Below are 9,446 nucleotides of genomic sequence, written 5' to 3' on the forward strand. Positions count from 1 at the left end.
TATTTAATAATTATTATAGTAAATAATTATGTCAGCCCTTTTAAGAAACTCGTTTCTTATCGTTGAGCACTTTACAGTTGAAATAAAGTCGGTCCCTTTAGCTCGTATGTGCAGATCATCATATAATGATTAGATCACTCCGACAGACGTTAAAAAGCATTTAAAAATAAATGTTTAAATTTCATCAGTATTTCTCGCGGTTAACCGTGGCCGAATGGATTTGGTCCTTGCTAATGGAGTCAGAAATGGCTTCGTTGCCGGATTCGAATCCCTCGACCGGCGTTAATCGTGACATCCTACACTGATGATTCCTGAAAGGATGAAGCACTAGTGTATGTACGTATTGAATAATTATTATAGTAAATACTATTACACACACACACACACACACACACACACACACACATATATATATATATATATATATATATATATATATATATATATATATATATATATATATATATATATATAAATAATGTATGTATTTTGGGAGTCAAACTAAATTGTTAACGTCTATGGATATTAGACGTTTTCTGGGATTCATATTCGAGACTAACGCATTTACAAATTGAGATATTTTCTGACAAAGACCAGGTTTCGTGTTTCTTCATAGCCAATACAATCAGTACATTAGTACAACTTATATAGACAAATCAATCTCCAGATTTTGAAAAAAAAAACGGACTTACTTCAGATATATTTTCCTTAGATACACGCGGCGAATCAAAACTCATAGTCCGCCATTTTTCAGTCTCATAGATTTCGTACTGAGACATTTCCCACAGCGTTGTGTTTCCTTCCCCTTAGCCTCTTATCACACATAAATCTCTGACTTGGACTTGCGTTACACATTCTCGTATTATTTCTTTCCATGTGACACACGTCTTCAACAATCGCTGATTAAATTACACCTACACCGCCATACATCATTACACTGCATGGACATGCCTGATAAACTATTCCTTTGGTCAACAGTGGTAACGCTCTGTTGGGTAATAACTAGACGAGTTACCTAAACTAACACTTGCAACCACACTAGGACTGTTAGTTCTTAAGTGTTATTCCAGCTCCGTTTGGGTGGTAAAACCTGTTTGGGTTATTAAGTATTTCAAGCCAGTTTTAGTTAGTTATGTTATTTAGGATTGAAGTTCTTAATACCTTCAAATACTCGTAGATTTTGTAGGCTTTTAAATTTGTTTTTAAATGATATATTCTATTTACTGATAGGGACTACCATTCTGTCGCAGAGTGAACCTGGAAACAATATAAACTAAGAAGTAACTCGAACCCCCACCCCCCACCCCAAAAAAGATTTAAAATAAGAGTTTCACCATTAAGTGGTATTTATATACCTTCCTCGAACGGAGATAAATATCATTATGGCCTGCAAAAATGCCTCAGCAGTCCCATCGGAATTCCCTGGCGAGGACACCTCAGGCGATTAGCAATACACTAATTCCTCAAAGAGTGAGAAAGCAAAGCCTGGGGAGGCAGACAATACGTTAGCCAACAGAGAACAAGTGTCTTGAAGAATAGTTTATCCTGCCTTGACAGAGTACAAAATAGACTTCGTGGCTTAGTGGGGGATGCCCTTTTTCCCTCCCTGCAACCTCTCTCCCACAGAAGAGACGTTACGAGCCTATCTGTTTTATCGTTATTTCCATGCCAAGTGCTCGTCCGAGCTCCAATCTCTGATCCCTCCTCGCCAATCTTTCATGAAAAACATCCGTCTAGCTGAAACTACTGTCAGTAATTTTCCTCACTCTTTATCTGTGCCTAAATCAAAACGTACATTCCATGAACAAAGCTTCTTTTTTAGAAGTGCACGCCTGTGGAACTCCCTTCCGTTTGCCTGTTTCCCACCTGACTACAACTAGGATGTCTTCAAGTCCAACATAAACAAATTCCTGATGAATCGCCCCCTTAAGTAAGACACTTTATCAAATCTCCAATACTAACGATTACTACGATACTATCCCATTGATTACTGTACACGCAATAACCCTTATCCCCGAGTGGCTTCCAGGCCTTGATAAGTGGTGACTTCTATGTAAAAAAACCCAAAAAACTTCGACTCTGGTGGCATTGGGTAACTGAGCAAAAATCCATGGCCTCTGCGCAACGATGCTATTTAAAATCAAAGCATGACATAGGAAAAAACGCTATTTCAAAGTTAAGTATGACACACTTACAAAAATACTATTACAAACTTAAGCATGAAAAACATGGAAATACTATTTCACTTAAGCATGAAAGACAAATGAAAATGCTATTTCAAACTTAAACATGACATACCAACGAAAATACTATTGCAAACAAAACGTGAAAGACAAATGAAAATACTATTTCAAATTTAAGCATGACAGACCAACAAAAATGCTGAATCAAATTTTAAGCGTGAACAATCAACGAAAAATGCTATTTCAAACTTAAGCCTGACACACCAATAAGCATAATATTTCAAACTTAAGCGTGACAGACCAACGAAAATACTATTTCAAACTTAAGCGTGAAGGATATGAAAATACTATTTCAAACTTAAGCATTATACACAAACGAAAATAATATTCCAAGCGTAAAAGCCAATGAAAATACTATTTCAAATGTAAGCATGGCAGACCAACGGAAATACTATTTCAAACTTAAGCATGACAGACAACGAAAATTCTATATTAAATCAAAGCCTATTATAGCGACGTAAACATTATTTCCAAAAATTTCGAATCGTGACAAGCAACAATTTTTTTTTTAAATCTTAATGGAACTTTTTATTGACAATAAAAGAAGCGATTCATCTTAGTTTTTGACGTTTGGAAGTTTTAACTTTGACCTTTCACAAACGTTACCATTCTAAGCAACAAGTCTTATCTTTAAAAGAAGCGCAGCTCATGTAGAGCAGAATTCTTTGTTTTGGCGAACGGGAAAGAAGGGGTGGGGTTGTATTTCCCACCTCTTCAACAACTTGACTAAATTCACTTATCTGCACAAATAATCGGAACATTTGCTTTCCTTCTACAGTAAAAAAAAAAAGTTCCTATGCTTATCAAACAAAGATGTACTTGTTTGGGCTTTTTTTTTTTTTACTGAGAAGATAAAAAAAATGTACTTAGTGAGAAATACAGAAATGAATCAAAGAGTATATGAGAGGGGTAGGGATGCGTTTTAGGTGCTTTTAAAACTTGAATTCGAGCATCGTTCCAGAAGTAAACCCTCCTATTTTTTTTATTCAAAAAGTTCAAGAACTATGAAGACAGAAGTGGTATCATTAAAACGAGCGACCTATTATGCTCCAGAATTTATTTTTCTACATAGTCTTCCTCATTCTCAATCCACTTTTGCCACCCATGAACGATGGCTGTGCATGGGCGTCCGGAGCGCACTTTGTCATACGAGGGTCACTCCAAAAGTAAAGCTTTCCATTTTTTAATCCCAAGATTTGAAGAGCTATGAAGACAGGATGGTGCCATTATAACAGGCGAACTTTTGTGTTCCAGAATTTATTTTTCTACATAGTGACTATCACTCTCGATGCCCTTTGAAGGGATTTAATGACGAATCTCTGCTTCTGACACACGTCCATAACATGTTTTATTTTTAAACTCTTACACCATCAATATCTTCAACCGAGAGATGAAGCTTGCAAGTAATGGATGCATCAGTCCAATCATAATAACAATGCAATCCTATTTGATTTATTTGAGGGGAATAAAAAATAGAAGGCATTACTGTTGGAAGGCCCCTCGAACATCTATATATCTATAAAAGAGAGAATGTGTGTGAGGACATTTCTCAACCTATATACTCAACGAATGTTTGATCCAAAGACTTGAAATTTGGTATATAGAATATCCAGACGTATGGAAAACTTTTTAATCGGATTTTATCCGGAAAAAGAGGCTGCTAAAGGGTCAAAATTGAAAAATTGGTATGTGGAGGGTCATCGGATTTTTATCTCTTTGTCAACTGTTTCACGAGTGCACATAAGGGAATGATTCCGTGACGGATTTTTCTGTTAAAGATAAGTAGGCTTGAAAAACTTTTTAAATATTATGTCAAGCTTTTCTAATGGTCATCGTACTTGACTCACTGTCTTTAGGTTTGCGTTTCGACCTCAGCTCGGGTATTTTTTCTTTACTTACAAGAAGTGAATTGTTTAGAAAAAGATACTACACGCATGCACATGTCTCAGTTTTTTCCCGTTGTTTTTTTTAACTTCGTTTTCTTTTTTTAGGGAATTTAACGTTACGTTTGATATTTACGGTATTTCTGTCCATAATAAATAAAAATTCTGCGTTAATTAAAATATAATATTTATGCGTATTTTACGACCGTGCAACGCCGGGTGGCCTGCTAGTTTTTGTTATAAAGATCACCCTACTCCTTCGTTCATAGAAGAGAGTTTCGCTACCTAAGAAAGAAATGGACATGTGTAAATATCTTGTAACCGACTTGATTGGTGAATGGCGTTCTAAATTTTAGAAAAAAACTTCTCTTCAGGCGACACCGAAATAACCACTGACAAATTTCCAATACGAACGTTTTTTTGTCAGCTGTCGCAAATTCGACCCATTGTCTCCTTTTAATCCGCGTTTTTTCGTTAAGTCATTCAGCCTTACAAATTATACACATGTATATCTATGCTGAAACATTGGGCACTTGTGTATTCAAGATTTAGAGGACAATTTCTTTTTGTTTTCAAATTGAACAATTCCACTCGGAAAAAGAGGAGTCAATTCAAAGAGTTATTAAAGTTTCGCGTAACTTATTTCTTAAAGTAAAACAAACCCGCTAAATTAACGCAATAGCACAGCATCTTTAAAAATAACGACCAAATTAAGTTATTGAATAACAAGTCCAGTAATAAAATCGATTTTGATACTTTCACACAATACGGACCGTGCTGGAATAATAACGTTATTATTTAGAAACTCAAATTTAACGTGTGAAAGGAGAAGAGTTTTTTTTAATTTTTTCTTTTTTTAACTATTCGGTGTTTCTATATTGAACAAACGAATCGAAATATTGAATTTCATGTAAAACAAATGGTACCTACGTAATTGTCATATCGCAAATGGTAATATATCCAAAAATTGCGGAAAACGATACGGTAGAAAAATAATTATCTTAAAAAAATAAATTTGCGAAATTTCTATATTATGCTTACTAAAAAGAGATCAGATGATAGGGGAGGTAATTGAATTCTGTTGCTTACGTCACGTGACGAACGTAATTCAAAATGTCGGACAAATCTTATTCCTCATCTAAACTTTGTTTTTCATTAACAATTATTTTTCTACCTGATCGTTTTCCGTAATTTTTGGATATTTTTGCTATTTGCGACATGCCAATTATGTGGGTTCCATTTGTTTTACTTGAAATTGACCATTGCGATTTTCGAATTTCGTTCGTTCGTTCGATATAGAAAAACTAACTATTCTGTACTTTCCCTTAACAGTTTAATAAACAAAAAATACTGCAACAACTGCATTTCATCAATTTTCAGGGAAATTCTCTGAAATAATTGAAGAGTTTCTTGAATTGTCTTCTATTAATGCCCGGATGATACTGTCAGTATGAGAAAACAAAGAAGAAAATCAAAGCACACAAACGTTAGAGTCGGCGATTGTTGAGAGGAGAGTTTTACATGAAATTATTTGCTACCAGTGGATAAATAATATTGAAAAGCGTCTGTTATTTGCAGTCATCAATCTAGTTTAAATCTAATATAGTGATACGGCCCAAACGTGGCAGTACAATAAAAGCCACAAAGAGGATAAGAGAAATCAATATACAGGGTGGAACGATAATATTATCGCACTAGAAAAGACGACATGATTCCATTTCCGTTTGATGAAAACTGGTTTTCTTTTTTGTTGCAGACCATCTACTAGTTCGCCAGTTGTGTACAAATTCCCAGAATGATAGGAGCCTTCTATCATGTCTGAATGTGACACATTGTTTAACGAGCGATATCGGAGATGCGCCGCTGTACAACTCATTCTCTCTACCATTGCCAGCTCAAGAACGTTAGGAGCTGTCTACTATAACTGAATGTGACACATTGTTTAACGAGGGAAATCGGAGATGCGCCGCTGTACAACTCATACTCTCTACCATTGCCAGCTCAAGAACGTTAGGAGCTGTCTACTATAACTGAATGTGACACATTGTTTAACGAGGGAAATCGGAGATGCGCCGCTGTACAACTCATACTCTCTACCATTGCCAGCTCAAGAACGTTAGGAGCTGTCTACTATAACTGAATGTGACACATTGTTTAACGAGGGAAATCGGAGATGCGCCGCTGTACAACTCATACTCTCTAACGATCCAAGTTATGAAAACAAGACGATTGCCAGCACACTCAAACTGCAAATCCTGACAGCTTAATGCTTGAAGGCTCAGTTCAACGAAATTTCCGGCCACGGTCATAGTCTTTGGTGTGGCTTCAAGTGAGGGCCACATCATGTTACCTCATATCTTTGAAGTCGGCTTGAAAGTCAACAGCAAAGTATACCTGGATGTAGTGAAGAGTGTGGTGATCCCCTGGTGCAATCAGGTGACCACTGGCAGACATTGGGTGTGGCAGTAAGACCGGCCCACAAGTCCAAAGAAACCCAGGCTTAGTTTCAGAAAGAGTGCTACGACTTTGTACCCTTCTCCCACTGGTCCCCTCCTACCTCAACCGGACTCCGTTGGACTACTTCGTTTGGTCATACGTCAAGATCATCACCAACATGGCCTCCTATAACACCAAAGCCAGCCTGATCGCAGCCATCCGCCGAGTATTCACCAAGTTTCCATCGGCGCTTGTGGAAAAGATATTCTCCCACTTCCAGACTCATACCGAGGCGGTAATTGAGGCTGAAGGCGGCTACATGGAATAGATGTCAGTTCTACTATATAATCAAGTTACCTGAATTGATCTTTTTCAATAAAAGTTTTAAAATAAAGCTGTAATGTTTGCTTTAGAGCGAAAACGTTTTCTTTCCATCCTGTACAATAACGTTTTCTGCAACTGACTGGAGTTATATATATATATATATATATATATATATATATATATATATATATATATATATATATATATATTATTTTAAAAATATAATTATCCACTGACACGTATTTCGTCGTCCACGACTCATCAGAGTGGCTGAATCTAGGGGGTACCAGATTGGTCAATGGGAAAATTATTCCCAACAAGGATATAGGTACAAATGCACTTTCGTATAAATACTTGAATTCATTCAAGAAAGTATCGCTAACAAAAACAAATAAAAACATATATATATATATATATATATATATATATATATATTGTATTTTGTGTACAGAAAGTTGTTAGATGAGATAATTAGGACCGTTCTAGATATCCATATCAAGCTCTCTTCAGCCAATACTCATCTCAAAAGAGCTGATATAGATATCTAAAACAGTCCTAATTATCGGGCTTGAAACCGACGGTACCAAAGACTTGTCTCATCTAACAAACTTCTGTACACAAAATACAATATATAAATACGCTCTTATTTTTCGGATTCTCCTTTTAATTGAGCACTCTGCTGGATTTCTTTTTCCAAAAAAACTAATCATATACATATATATATATATATATATATATATATATATATATATATATAGAGAGAGAGAGAGAGAGAGAGAGAGAGAGAGAGAGAGAGAGAGAGACAGACAGACAGACAGACAGACAGACAGACAGAATATATATATATATATATAGAATATATACATATATATATAGAATATATATATATATAGAATATATATATATAGAATATATATAGAGAATATATATATATATAGAATATATATAGAATATATACATATATACTCTATATATATACTATGTATATATGATTGTTGAGCTGGATTAAATCCGACGATATGAAATAAAATGGAGGTGGAAGGACCTGGATACTCAACGTTTCGCCCGATTTATGCGGGCTTCTTCAAGAGGGATGGTCATTGATATGTATATGTATATATATATATATAGAATATATATATATAGAATATATATATATATATATACATATATATATATATATATATATATATATATATATATATATATATATATATATAGAGAGAGAGAGAGAGAGAGAGAGAGATTAAAGAGTTCTTGATCAAAAGAGGATATAATCTAAGGCTGGGGTGTTCTTATTCAAAGTAGGTACTTATGAGCTTATTAAGCATATGCTATATGCATTCTCTCTCTTTTTTTTTTTTGTTGTAAGCACTTGCTGCTTCCCTGGGAGCGGAAAGGAGAAGTAAAGAGAGAAGAGGGTGAATTAATGGGAGATTAGGGGAAACGAGAAATAGAAAAGAGAGGAAGAGAACGAGTGAGTGAGGAGGTGGAAGAAAAAAATGAGAAGTAGTTAGAGAGAGAGAGAGAGAGAGAGAGAGAGAGAGAGAGAGAGAGAGAGAGAGAGAGAGAGAGAGCTTGGAAAGAGGGGGAGAAGAGAGAGCAGTAGAATGGTGAATGACGAATTAATAAGAGATTGGGAAAAAGATGTAAGCAAAAAAGATAAATAGGAAGAGAGAAAGAGAATGAGTGTGTGTGTGGGGGGGGCGATGGAAGAAAAATAGTTTGGGAGAGGAGAGAGTGAAAGAGAGAGAGAGAGAGAGAGAGAGAAAGATAGAGAGAAATAGTGAGGAAGTGAAAGAATAGGCCGAAAGAGAGAGAATAAAGAAAACGATAGAGAGAAGAAGAAGAGAGAGAAAGAGAGAAGAATAAAAAGAGAAAAAAGGGAGAGCGAAATAGAGGGGAAAAGAAGCAGAGTAAAAGACAGAGGTAGAGAAACAAAAAAAAATAGAGGGGAAGAGAGTAACATATATAGAGAGAGCAAGATAAAGAAACAGATAAAGATAGAGAAAGGGGGAGAGAGAGAAAGCGAAAAAGATAGAGAAAGAAAGAGAGAAAGAGAGAGAGAGAGACAGAAAACGAAAGAGAGAAAAAAGAAATAGATAGAAATAGAGATAGAGAGAAAGAGAGAGAGAGAGAGAAAGAGAGAGAGAAAGAGAGAGAAAGAGAGAGAAAGATAGAAAGAGAGTGAGATAGAAAGAGGAGAGAAAGAGAAAAAGAGAAAGAGAAACAGAAAGAGAGAAAGATAGAGATAGATAGATAAATAGATAGAGAGAGAGAGAGAGAAAAGAAAGAGAGAGAGAGAGAGAGAGAAAGAGAGAAAAGAAAAAAGATTACGATTTCGTAATTGATGAATTTTCTTAAAATATTCCTTTCAACTCTTTGATTATTTCAGCATTCCTCTCCCTTTACAAACAATTATTTCATCTTTGCTCTTTTTTTTATCTTAACAATGTCGAATAAAGGCACACTTTTCCATTATAGTCTCCACCCTAATCCTAACCCTAACCCTAACCCTCCCCAAACAACTCTTCCATTTATTACAAAGAACGCCTTCGGC

This window comes from Euprymna scolopes, unplaced genomic scaffold (assembly GCF_053919585.1).
Source record: "Euprymna scolopes isolate OS-2025 unplaced genomic scaffold, ASM5391958v1 sca107, whole genome shotgun sequence".
In the NCBI taxonomy this organism is placed as follows: Eukaryota; Metazoa; Mollusca; class Cephalopoda; order Sepiida; family Sepiolidae; genus Euprymna; species Euprymna scolopes.